The 12,891-nt window shown below is 39.7% G+C and overlaps 1 protein-coding gene and 1 pseudogene across 1 annotated transcript in view; both read right to left on the reverse strand.

Annotated features, from left to right (window-relative positions):
* Positions 1 to 12,891, reverse strand: part of BACH1 (BTB domain and CNC homolog 1) — a 150,174-nt gene that overhangs the window by 115,882 nt on the left and 21,401 nt on the right. The gene's annotated exons all lie outside the window — the stretch shown is intronic.
* Positions 5,582 to 6,568, reverse strand: LOC112621574 (annotated as a pseudogene).

The raw sequence follows: 12,891 nt of genomic DNA on the forward strand, positions 1-12,891 counted from the left end.
ATAAATGTGGCTTTTATGTTTATATTCAAGTCTCTGATAACATTTTTCACAGAAGTCCAAGAAAAAAAGAACTAAAGAAACTTCTTTTAAGATTGACCTCCCTTGGTTTATGCCCTTTTTGTGTGATTGTCCAACTATTTAAAAAGTCATCTGGAGCATCAAATGTAGCCATCCCACATGCTTTTATCTTGCTCATAAGATTATTAAAATAGGCTTTATTCAGGTATAATACAATAATAAATGTTGTCAGGGGTTCCTTTGTGCTGTTTATTGTTACTTTTACGGAAAGAAGAAAAAGAAGAACTGCACAGATATCTAAAGGATAAGAAGGCCAAAGGAGGAACCAACCACAAAAACAACAGCAGAAACTGTCTGTAAGGAAACCACAAGACCCAGATAGTGGGACACACCACCAAATCATGTGCAAAAGGTCATGACAATGAAGAAATCCTTATCCCTTATCCCTTCGAAAACTCCCATGTTTCTAGGCAAGATACCTCTTCACTCTGCTAGGATATTGTGGAAATGTTCAGGGTGCATGGAAGGATAAGTACATTATAGGATGCGGTAGACACCATACAATGATAATAGAGATGGAGGCCGCCCACTTGGGTCATGGAAGATGAAGCCTTTGAGGACTTAGAGTTGAGATCTGACCATTCTTTTTGTAGATAGTCTTGAGACCGGTCCTTGCTAATTCATTTGAATTTGTTGGTTACTTTATCTTATTCCATGTGGATTTTGGCCCAATGATGACAACTGGTGGGTGGGGGAGGGGTGGTCCCAGAACAAATAAGTGAACATTTTGTCTGCTACTTTATTGTGATCAGACAATCTAGGAAACTTAGAATAGAAAGAAAATCAGAGTTTACTTTACCTGATCTATTCGAAGGAAATATATGTCAGTCCTGATTGATTGCCATCTTCTATTCCAAATGTGCAACAATGATCTAGCTAATAAAAAATTCTGAGAAAAGGATTTCTCAGATACACTTTTTAAATATTTGCACATTTCCAGGCTTCTTTCATCTCTGCAGTTCCCTACTGTCTCTGACAACACATCCAGGAGACCTTTATACCCTGAAAAGTAATTTACCTAATACTGGGGGTATGAGCACATTTAAAATATCTTCAGGTTCTCTTACTCTTTATTCTCCAATACTGAGCTTGATGTTAGAGTGGGAAGAAAACAGCTTTAAATTAAGACAACCACATACCAGACTCCTGGTTCAGCCACTTATTAGCTGAGTTACTTTGGGAAAATTATCAACCCTCCCAAGCCTCATTTTGTTTCTCTATTAAGTTGAGGATTCCTGTTAATTCACAGTTACCATAAGGGCAAAATGAAAATATGCAATCAAACAAAATTAATTGAAGATATTATTCTCACATTACAATTTTTAACTTTTCCAGTTGGAATATCATATCCCTTAATGCAGAAGATTTCATCTTCACTCCATAATTATTGAGTACTATGTACCAAGATAATTATGAAAAAGATACAGTCTGTGCCTGAAGCAGGCTTAGACAAGTAAAATATAAGAAGTGTCAAACAGTGTACACAGGATATTTTGAGAGTACACAGGGGACTGAGATGAGGAAGGTCAGAGAGGCCACTAAAGGAGCTTACTCTTGGATCTTTTAAGCATGTCTTGTTCAGGAGAGGAACTGTGACAAGGGAGAATACCCTGAGCCTAAAGAACAATTTGTGCAAAGGCACAGAGATGAATAAAGTCTTGGTAAAATAAACGCAATGGGTCAGTATGGCTGGAGTACAAAAACAAGAGAGTGGCAAGATGTGAAAATAGACACTGGCAGGGGTCTGATCACAAACAAACAACAGTAACAGCAAATGTGCCTGGGAGTTTATTCTCTATCTCAACTACTGCAGAAGGCCTCTGCTATGCTGTTTGTTTCCCCCAAAATTCATATGGTGAAATCCTAACCCCCAACATGATGGTATTAGGAAGTGTGACCTTTTGTGGAGTGATTAGGTCATGAGGGTAGAGACTTCATTATGGGATGAATGCCCTTGTAAAAGATGCTTCAGAGAGCTAGCTTGAGCCTTCCACCATGTGAGGACACAGCTAGATGACGTCTTCTGTGAACCAGAAACAGACCCTCACCGCACACTGAATGTGCTGTCATCTTGATCGTCGACTTCTCAGGCTCCAGAACTGTGTGAAACAAATGTTTGTTGTTTATAAGCCACCTAGTTTATGGATTTTTTGTTATAGCAGCCTAAAAGACTAAGGCAAACTCTAAAGGATTTTCATGAGAGTGAGGGGAAGATAATATTCCTAGAATCATACTTTTAAAATATGGCTTGGTTACAACATAGAGAATATTTTACAAGGAAGCTAAAGCCAAAGGCAGAAAAATCATTTAGAGGTTTCTGAAATAATCCTGGACAGAAGTAAGTGGAATCTGAACCAGTGCAGTGCAGATAGGTTGGAGAAAATGGAATGCCTCCTAGAGATATTAAAAAGGCAAAGTTACAAAACTAAGGCACCAGTTTGGGGGTTAAGGAAAGGGGGTAGTGAAGTACCCCAGTTTTTGTCTTGGATAAGTGACATTTGAAAAAGAATGATATGTAACAGGAAAAGGAATTGGAAGACAGATGATGAAATTCCTTTTGAACATATTAATTTGAGATACATCGATTTCAAGATCTAGAGGTCTTATTGTATTACTTTGAGATAAAATCTAATTTTCTTGGAATTCTATCAACTGAAAATTTCTATTATTTAGGACTGACTTGATTTACCAAGATCAGGAATGAAAGAATACATGACTACAAACCCCATGGATGTGAAAAAAAGATAATATGTAAAGGCTACAAATAACTCTATACACATACATTTGACAACTGAGATAAAATGGAACAATTTCTCCAAAATCAATAAATACCAAAGCTTACCTAAGATGAAATAGATAATCTGGGTAGTCCTAAAGCTATTAAAGAAATTGAATTGATAGTTTAAAACATCTGTAAAAGATATCTCCTGGACAAATTATTTCACCAATCAGTTCTACCAAACATTTAAAAAAGAAATAGCACAAATTCCACATAACCTCTTCCTTAGAAGAGGAGGAAACACTTCCCACTTTATTTTATAAGACCAACATTAGCTAGATACCAAATAAACAACCTAATCTTAAGGAGAAAAAAACTAATGCAAACAAGAAACAGAAGGAACATTTTCTTTAGTTTTCTTTTTTTAAAAAAATCTTTTATATTTTTGTTGTTTATTCTTTTATATGACTCAACTGCAGTAAAGAAGGAACATTTTCAAAAGGGCTTTGAGTAATAGGACAAGCTTACAATAGCCACTCGAATTTGACAAAAATGAGAGCACAAAAATTAGAATATAAAGAATGCTGTAGTATGAAACAGGAAAACACTACGCTTAGAAAACAAAATAAGAACCAAAATAATGTCATCAAAAATAAGCAAGCTTAAATCACAAGTTAAAAATGAATAAGATCAAAAGAGCAGAAAACAAAATCAATATACTTACATTTAGAAAAAAGATTGTGATAATTACACAGTAATGCAAATAAACATGAGGTGCTTAAAGAATCATAGAGAAACTGCTAGATATGGAGGACAAAAATAGAGAGCCCAACAAATGTTAATTGATGTCTCAGAAGAAAAAAATAATTCAACAGTGGAATAAGAAAAGTATTACAAAGATGTATCACAAAATAAATAACAGTCCTGAAATGAGAACTCAATTGGCACAGTGAAAAAACATGAAAATTAAGTATGGAATGCTTTACATTTATATATATATCTTTGTTAAGTTATTGAATTATAAGAATGAAAAAACAATTGTTCAGGTATCAGAAAGCTAATCACCTACAAGGAGAAAAAAAAAAAAAAAAAACATGCGGACCTCAGACTTCTGCAAAGCCAAATGGCCAGCTATAAACGAGAACTATCTGCAGTGTACTGTTCAATATGACAGCTACATCTGTGCTTCTGAGCACTTGAAATGTGACCAGTTCAAACTGAGATTCATTCTGAGTGTAAAATACATCCTGAATTTTGAAGACATTATGAATGAATAAAAAGGTAAAAATCTCATCAACATATTATGTTGATTACATGATGAAATATTTATATATATTGGGTTAAATAAAATATATTAGTAAAATTAATCCAATTTAGAAATGGGCAAAGGACAAGATTATTTTCTATGCCACGGTATTAACAATATGACTTAAGTTTTGCTCTTTAACTCTTTTATAACCATATACCACAAAACTGGCAAGATTGCTTTTCTTTAAAATAGTCATTGAAAAATATTCTTACCCAGCAAGATTTCATTTAGAACTGAAAATTTTCAGGGTATAAAATAAGCAATTATGTTACAATTATGATCTACCATATGAGGTTTGAGCTTCTCCAGATTTTGACCCTGTTCATGCTATCTCTGCCTTTTCTCCAAGTTACCTACTGCTTTCCTCTACAGCATTAGCTATTTTAAAAAATAAGCTATTTTTGTTTTTCAGCTTAGGCTCTTCGGTCAACTGAGGTCAACTATCCTGATACCGTGAGATCCTCATTTATATCATCTCACCCTAAAAATATATCCCTCCAAAGTCAAAGGATGTCTTTTTCTTTCTGAGTCATTGTATATTAGTCCGTTCTCACAGTGCTACAAAGACACTACCTGAGACTGGGTAATTTATAAACAAAAGAGGTTGAATTGACTCACAGTTCTGCATGGTTGGGAAGGCCTCGGGAAACTTACAATCATGGCGGAAGGGGAAGTGGAAGCAAGATATGTATTACATGGTAGCAGGAAAGAGATGAGCACGCAGGGGATATTGCCACTTATAAAACCATCAGATCTCATGAGAACTTACTATCATGAGTACAGCATGGTGGAAAGCACCCCCATAATCCAATCATCTCCCACTAGCTCCCTCCTTCAACACGTGGGGATTACAATTCAGATTATAATTCAAGATAAGATTCGTGTGGGGACACAGATCCAAGCCATATCACATTGTGACAAGTATCTGACTCTTGAAGAATTGTAACTGCTAGAATTTCAGGCAGTAAGAAAGCACTGGGGTGAGAAAATCCTTTTGTCAAAGTACCTGTATTTCTTGCTATTTCTGCTTCAGTTTTTCTCCCATGGTTAGAAAAGAGATTTTCCAGTCTTTGGGGTGGAAAGCTGTCCACAGAACACAACAAAATTGAAAGAGGCTTCCCAGTTATCTGAGAAAAGCTTTATAAGAAAGTGCCAGTAACTCACAAACAACGCAGATATTTTTTACAAAGGAACTTAATTTCCAAAATGATAAATCCGCTGCCTGATACTGATTCACATATGAGCACAAACCATCTTAACTCTTTATTAAATACTATCTTTCAGTATTTTTTTTTTTTTTTTTTGGATACAGGAGACTTTATTGATGGTATACAAGGTGGGGCTCCCTAGACCCCTCCCACTTCAGGGTGTTTGCCATGGAACCAGTGAGGAGAGGAGATTCTCACTGTGGTGGGGGACTGAGTGTGGCACGGACTCCCCAGCAGCTGAGGGCCTCTCTTTTCCCTCTCGTGCCCTCACTGGGGCTGGCAGTCTGGGTGCCTTACTCCTTTGAGGCCTACCACCCTATTGCTGTAGCCAAATTCATTGTCATATCAGGATATGAGCTTGACAAAGTGGTTCTTGGGCGCAATGCTGATCCAGCATGGAAAGTGGAAGAATAAGTGTCACTGTTAAAGTTGGAGGAGAGAGCCTGGTGCTCAGTATAGCCCAAGAGGCCCTTGAAGGGGCCCTCCAATGCTTGCATCACCACCTTCTTGATGTAATCATATTTGGCAGGTTTCTCCAGATAGAAGATCAGGTCCATGATCGACACATTGGTGGTGGGGACACAGAAGGACATGCCAGTGAGCTTCTTGTTCAGCTTCGTAGATGCAGCACCAATAGATGCACAGATGATGTTCTGGAGAGTCCCATGGCTGTCACACCACTGTTTCCCAGAGGGACCATTCCCTGGTCTTGTAGGTGGCAGTGATGGCATGGACTGTGGTCACGAGTCCCTCCATGATGCCAAAGTTGGCATGGATGACCTTGGCCAGGGGGGCAAAGAAGTTGGTGGTACAGGAGGCATTGCTGATGACTTTGAGGCTGTTTTTGAACTTCTCATGGTTCACCCCCATCATGAACATGGGGTCATCAACAGAGAGGGCAGAGATGATGACCATTTAGACTCCCCACTCTCAGTACGCCCCAGCCTTCTCCATGGCAGTGGGAGTAAGATGCCAGTGGGCTCCACAATATAATGAGCACTGGCATCACCCCATTTGCTTTTGGTGGGATCTTCCTCCAGGAACATGGTGATAAGATTTCCACTGATGACAAGTTTCCCATTCTCAGCCTTGACAATGCCATGGAATCATACTGGAATATGCAGAGCACGTAGTTGAGGTCAATGAAAGGGTCATTGATGACAACAATAACTACTTCCCAAAGTTAAAAGCAGCCTTGGTGACCAGGCACTCAATATGGCCAAATCCATTTAGTCTGACCTGCACTTCCACCATGGTGTCTCAGGGACATGGCTGACACTGCACGAGAAAATATGGCTGTCAAACCAGAGGAGCAGAGACCCTAATTTCCTTTTAAATACCTGTGTGGCTAAGATACCTTAAGCAGGTTGCCAATCATTCATTAAATGACAAACATTTCAGTTTTGCTACTTTTAATAAGTTCTACCATGTGTTTAAATATTGATCTAAATATAGTACTTTGGACTTAAAAAGAAAAAAACACAATCTTTTTCACCTGAATGATCTACACTATGCTTCACAAGTAATCTCATGTCAATAACCATCTGTTTTCTGAAACTCACTAACACTGTAATGGAGTCAGTTTATTGCCAAAAAGGAAAAGAAAAAATGAAGCCCTTTGTACTCTAACAATTATATCAATTTTCTTCTGATCTCAGCATGGCTCTTAGGCTGTGCCGTCTTGGTGGCATGGTAAATTATTGGATATTTTCATGACAGATACATTTTACTCAAAGTCCATTCAAACATTAAAAAACTAATTTTCTCTTGAAGAGAAAAATCTATTCTGGACCTCAGATAGGATAAATCTCCAGCTTTCCTTAAATAGTATGATGCGTCATCAAACCCAAAGCGCCACACACTCAGGGTCCCTACAGAAATAGTCATTTTGTTTGTTCAGCTGCACATAACCCCACATATCTCAGCCCCATGCATGCTTGGTATATTTAGTAACCGTTCAAGTTGCTTATCTTTCTTTAGCATATTCTTTAATAATCCTAAGTAAAAAGCTTCTGCTGCTCCAAAAACACATTCCCATTTTGCTCATGGTCAATGAGTCTTGTGGTTTGAGATTCTTTCGCCCACTCTTACATTCAGGGAAGATTATCACTTCCCCACAAAATTCCAATACAGGAGCTTTGATAAGAGATGAGATCATATTTGCAATGCAGGAATCACTGGGCCTCTGCATCCACAAGTATAAGCATTGTGGTTACCACCCGCAGAAGGTATGTCAGTCAAAACGACTGGGCAGATGGAGCCTGTTGTTTTGTTCCATCCAGTATGTCTTGATTCTTACTTCTTGGTTGGTGATAAGGAGAATGAATGAGCAGGGTGACTTTGTATCAGTATATCCAAAATGGCCTGGCCCAGTGGCTCACGCCTGCAATCCCAGCACTTAGGGAGACCCAGGCAGGCAGAGCACTTGAGGTCAGGAGTTCAAGACTGCCCTGACCAACATGGTGAAACCTTGCCTCTACTAAAAATACAAAAATTAGCTGGGCATGGTGGTGGGCGCCTGTAGTCTCAGCTACTTGGGAGGCTGAGGTGAGAGAATTGCTTGAACCTGAGAGGTGGAGGTTGCAGTGGGCCAAAATCATGCCACTGCACTCCAGCCTGGGTGACAGAGTGAGATTACATCCCAAAAATAAAAATAAAATAAAATAAAATAAATTCAAAATATTGGTGGTGCTTTCCAGATTTTAAGGAAAAGGGGTGTATACCAAATGATTTCTAATAAAGCTTCAACTTATATTTCTAGGAAGACCAGAAGGAGGTGGCTGTATTTGTTTTTTTTTTTTTTTTCTGTGAATAAGGAAGGAAAACAGAAAGAAAGGTGTTTAAATAACAACATCTGAGATCTAGATTCAATTCTGGAAGGATTTTTAGACCTATCAGTTAAATTTAGAGGTATTTTACTGAGTGAGACTTTTATCTTCCCACATGGCAGGGTTCTAAGAAGAACCTGAGTATTCATTAGAAAATAATGATTTACTTTAAACTCACAAATAATTGCTTTAAAAAAATGGACCCAGAAACTTCCATCTGTCTCCTTCATTAGTATTGATAGGTTATCTAATATTATGGTTAAAAATACAGACTCTAGAGCCAAACTACCTGAGCTCAAATCCTAGCTCGACCAGTTTTGAGTTTGGTCAAATTATTCAACCTTTCGGTGACTCAATTCCCTCATGTGTAAAAAGAATATTCATAGCACCTACATCAAAAGGTTGCTATAAAAAGTAGATTTGTGAATTTAATGTGCCTGGCACATGGGGGGCACAAGATGTGATTGCTGCTAGTTTCAATAAACATCTTACATTTCACTTCTTATCAGGATATTTGTTTAAATTTGACTTTCTTAATTAATTTATAGATGTGGCCTAGAAACACAGCACAAAGACAGAGAGAGAGGAACTTTTCTTTTTTTCGGGTCTTACTCTGTTGTCAGGCTGGAGTGCAGTGGCGTAATCACACTTTATTCCGGGCTGGCACTCCTGGATGCATGTGATTCTCCTGCCTCAGCCTACTGGGTGGCAAGGACTACAGGTGCATACCACCATGCCTGACCCAGGGGAACTGTGAAATTCTATGATTCCTACTATTATGGTATTTCTTATTATCCACCCATTTTATGTATTCACTCATTCATTCATTATTTGGCTTGTATTAAATGCCTGTTATGGACCCTGCAAAGTGCAGGACCCTAAGGACGCAAAGATAAAATATAATCTTCAGGAAGGAAAAAGGACTCATGAACACAATGTAAGCACACTAGTGTCACGGGTCTTATGGTTTAAAACTAAACAGTGTGTGGAAGTACCAGTGAGGAAAAGACTAATTCTAATCTGGAGAAAGGTTTTAAAAAGTTCAATAGAGAAGGGGATGCTTGGCTGAGTATGAAAGATGAGCAAGGTTGCCCTGCAGTCTGGTTGGTTTGACGACAGAGTGTTCCATGTAAAGGAGGACATGGGTATAACCACAGCAGGTAACACAGAGGCCCTCCAACAATCTATTAGACTACACTGACACCAATTCTCCCACGTGCTAGATAAAACAGCATAAGGAAAAATGGTTGAGCTTGAAAAAAGAAAATGGAAACAAACCCATAGGTTTAAGCAAGGAAGAGGGAAATTAAATACATGCTAGGAAATGGAGCTGGTGCAGCAGCCTCTCACGGGGCTGTCAGGCCTCCTTAGCAATACAGCTGAGTTTTCATGTCCCGGCAGGAAGAGGGTAAGGACACTGACCCACGTGAGATGTGAAGTGGAGAGCTAGAGCTGAAACCTTTACATTTAACCAGGCCCATCTGTGAAAAGGAAACTAGAAATACTCCACCCAAAAGCCTAGAGAAGTAGCAAGGAAGTTTGCCATCTACTCGCGACTCAGTAGGGAAAAAATGAGGAATTCCAAACCTAAGGCACACAAGCATGTAAGGCTCCAATTTATATCGTCCCCATGCTATCAAAATCCCAAGTTGGGACATTAACATAGAGTTTGTCTAGGACCCATAAAGCCACTAGGAAACTAGCAAAACTGGTACTTCTACTACCTGGGAATGGGAAGCGAATCAACCCCTGCTGAAAATGATCTCACAATAAAATAAGCAAATAAAACAAAACTCACCCACACACAGGCACACTAGGAAAAAATCCATCTCTACCACCATGAGAGTCAGTAAATGTTAACAAGTAGAGAATTCACCTGACTGTAAAATATGGTTTAAAAAATCAGGGAGATAAAAAAAGAAAATAGAAACAACAATGAAAGAACAGGATGATGATGGAAAATGGCTACAGAAGTTCCTGCAGTGTGGTCCATTTAGATAATTACTTGTAATTCAGCATCTATAAAGCAGGTAGGTGGGGTGGAAAAGTGCAGGGGTATGGGGTAGTTGTGTGTATTGGTGGCGGACTGAGGGGAGAATGGAGAAGATGCATCAAGAGATAAGTCATGGAAGGCCAAAAGGATCAAGTTAAGTAAGGTCTTGGATGCCATCCTAAAAAAATTTTAATCCCTTAGCAAGGGGAAGACTTTGAAGACTTTTAATTAAGAAAGTAATAAACAGATTTGTTTTGGAACATTCTCTTTGGCAGGAATTGGAGAATGATTGAAAGGAAACATGAATAGAGGAATAGAGACCATTCAGAAGATTTTTATAGTAGACCATATGTCTTTAGTTCCAAGCCGCATTTATAGGCCCAAGAAATAGTCGAATATATTTATTAGAGTTCCAAACTTGGGTTTCACTGAGCACATCAGCAAAACCCCAAAGCTGAAGGGCTATTCTCAACTTTACAGTTAGGAAATATTGAATATACATGGAGCATTTATGCTGTCAGCTGGTGCACACGTCGGGCATACAGACATGAATAAAATATGGGTTGTGTGTTTTCTCGTCTCCAAGTGCTCACAAACTAGCAGGATAATCAGACATGTAAATAAACAATCATTACACAATGTGATGTGGATAGGAGAATTATGAGCAGAACAGTGGGGAGACTGGAGGAAGTGGGATGTTGACAAAGGCGTTACAGAGAAGGCATTTGAACTGAATCATGAAGGGAGAATAACAACATTCAATGTAGGAGGAATTTTGTAATTGCAAAGATGCATAACTGTGTCATCAATACGATGTAATTCCAGGAAAATCTCATAAACCATATCTTGATGATATGCTGTCATATGAGTCATTATGTGAAATGAGAGGAGTCCAAAACTTGATCCTCAGGGAGCTTTTAACATATAACAATTCTTTATTTTGGATTATCATAATAATTTCAGAGGCATTTCTTTTTTTTTTTTTTTTTTTTCTGAGAGGGAGTCTGGCTCTGTCGCCCAGGCTGGAGTGCAGTGGCCGGATCTCAGCTCACTGCAAGCTCCGCCTCCCGGGTTTACGCCATTCTCCTGCCTCAGCCTCCCGAGTAGCTGGGACTACAGGCGCCCGCCACCTCGCCCGGCTAGGTTTTTTGGTATTTTTTTTTAGTAGAGATGGGGTTTCACCGTGTTAGCCAGGATGGTCTTGATCTCCTGACCTCGTGATCCACCCGTCTCGGCCTCCCAAAGTGCTGGGATTACAGGCTTGAGCCACCGCGCCCGGCCGCAGAGGCATTTCATGTATGCTTTTTTTTTTTTTTTTTTTGAGACAGTCTTACTCTGTTACCCAGGCTGGAGTGCAATGGCTCAATCTTGGCTCACTGCAGCCTCTGCCTTCTAGGTTCAAATGATTCCCCTGCCTTAGCCTCCTGAATAGCTGGGATTATTGGTGTGCACCACCATGCCCAGCTAATTTTTGTATTTTTAGTAGAGATGAGGTTTCGCCATGTTGGCCAGGCTGGTCTCAAACTCCTGACCTCAAGGGCTCCACCCCCTCAGCCTCCCAAAGTACTGGGATTACAGACATGAGCCCACTGCGCCCGGCCCACACATCCTCTTATTTAATCCCCACAATAACTCCGTGAGGTTGATCTTATTCTATCCACTTTGAGAGGAAGGAATTTCTTCATAAAATAGTAACTAAAAACAAGACTAACCCATGAGAAATAACAACCATTAGAGGTGAAGCAGTGTGTAACAGCAGTGGTAGGTCCAGAGTTGTTCAATCGCACAGGGAAATTCCCAGCTGTTCCAATCAGTTGCATCTAGGCCAGGACACCATGTTTTTCTTTCACGCTTTCTGCCCTGACAAGGCAACCAAGAAGCCTACTTTCTGTTCAGGGGACAAATAAGGATCCAACACTTTTAGATGGTATGTTGTCCACAGGCACTGAGTCACTGAGGGCAAGTTGATTTCAAGCACAGTGTGGCATTGACTCCTTCCACTTCCTGGCCCTCCTTCCACTTCCTGGCCCTCCTTCCACTTCCTGGCCCTCCTTCCACTTCCTGGCTTCACTCTGAAAAGTCTGTTGCCTCCACACTTTTCTCTCATATCCCAATCACCCCCCTTCCATCTTCTCATGGTCTCAGCCTCAGGTTCAGGTAGTCCTTACAAGCAAGCATCTGAAATGCTTAGATCAATGTGTAATTAGTCTACGGGTGCCCCTGGGTTCACTGAAGGTAAGAAACAGAAGGAGAGGGAATTACACAGAGAACAGATTAATAGCCAAGATAATCCTGCCATATGTGCCCCAGCAACTTGAGGTCAGAGAAGAAAGAGCTAATTTAAACTTAGAAAACGTTCCAAGTCAGAAGGGGCTTGCATGGAAAAGATGCATTTGAAAGGAGATAAAAGCTAATAAATTTGAGGACTGCTTGGGACCTTGGAGATCTTGGAATCTATCCTCTAACACCCCTACATCCTTTTGGGAAGAGCAATATACTCAAAGATCCAGCCCGGACCACATGGAGCCCTGTGAGGAGATAGACCTACCAGAGGAAGTCTTTAATGCCAAGAAATGGTGGGGAAACAGGCATCAACTCAGGAGGAGGCTGATAAATATACACCTGTGAATAATGAACACTTCCTTTGACAGGCAGAGCCAATATTACCATTTTATTGAGCACATAATTCTTGTCCATTAAAGAGTCCATTCTCTTGATGACCTAGGAGACCATGGGGAACAGATTGTTCTTAAGCA

This window comes from Theropithecus gelada, chromosome 3, assembly GCF_003255815.1.
Source record: "Theropithecus gelada isolate Dixy chromosome 3, Tgel_1.0, whole genome shotgun sequence".
Classification (NCBI taxonomy): domain Eukaryota; kingdom Metazoa; phylum Chordata; class Mammalia; order Primates; family Cercopithecidae; genus Theropithecus; species Theropithecus gelada.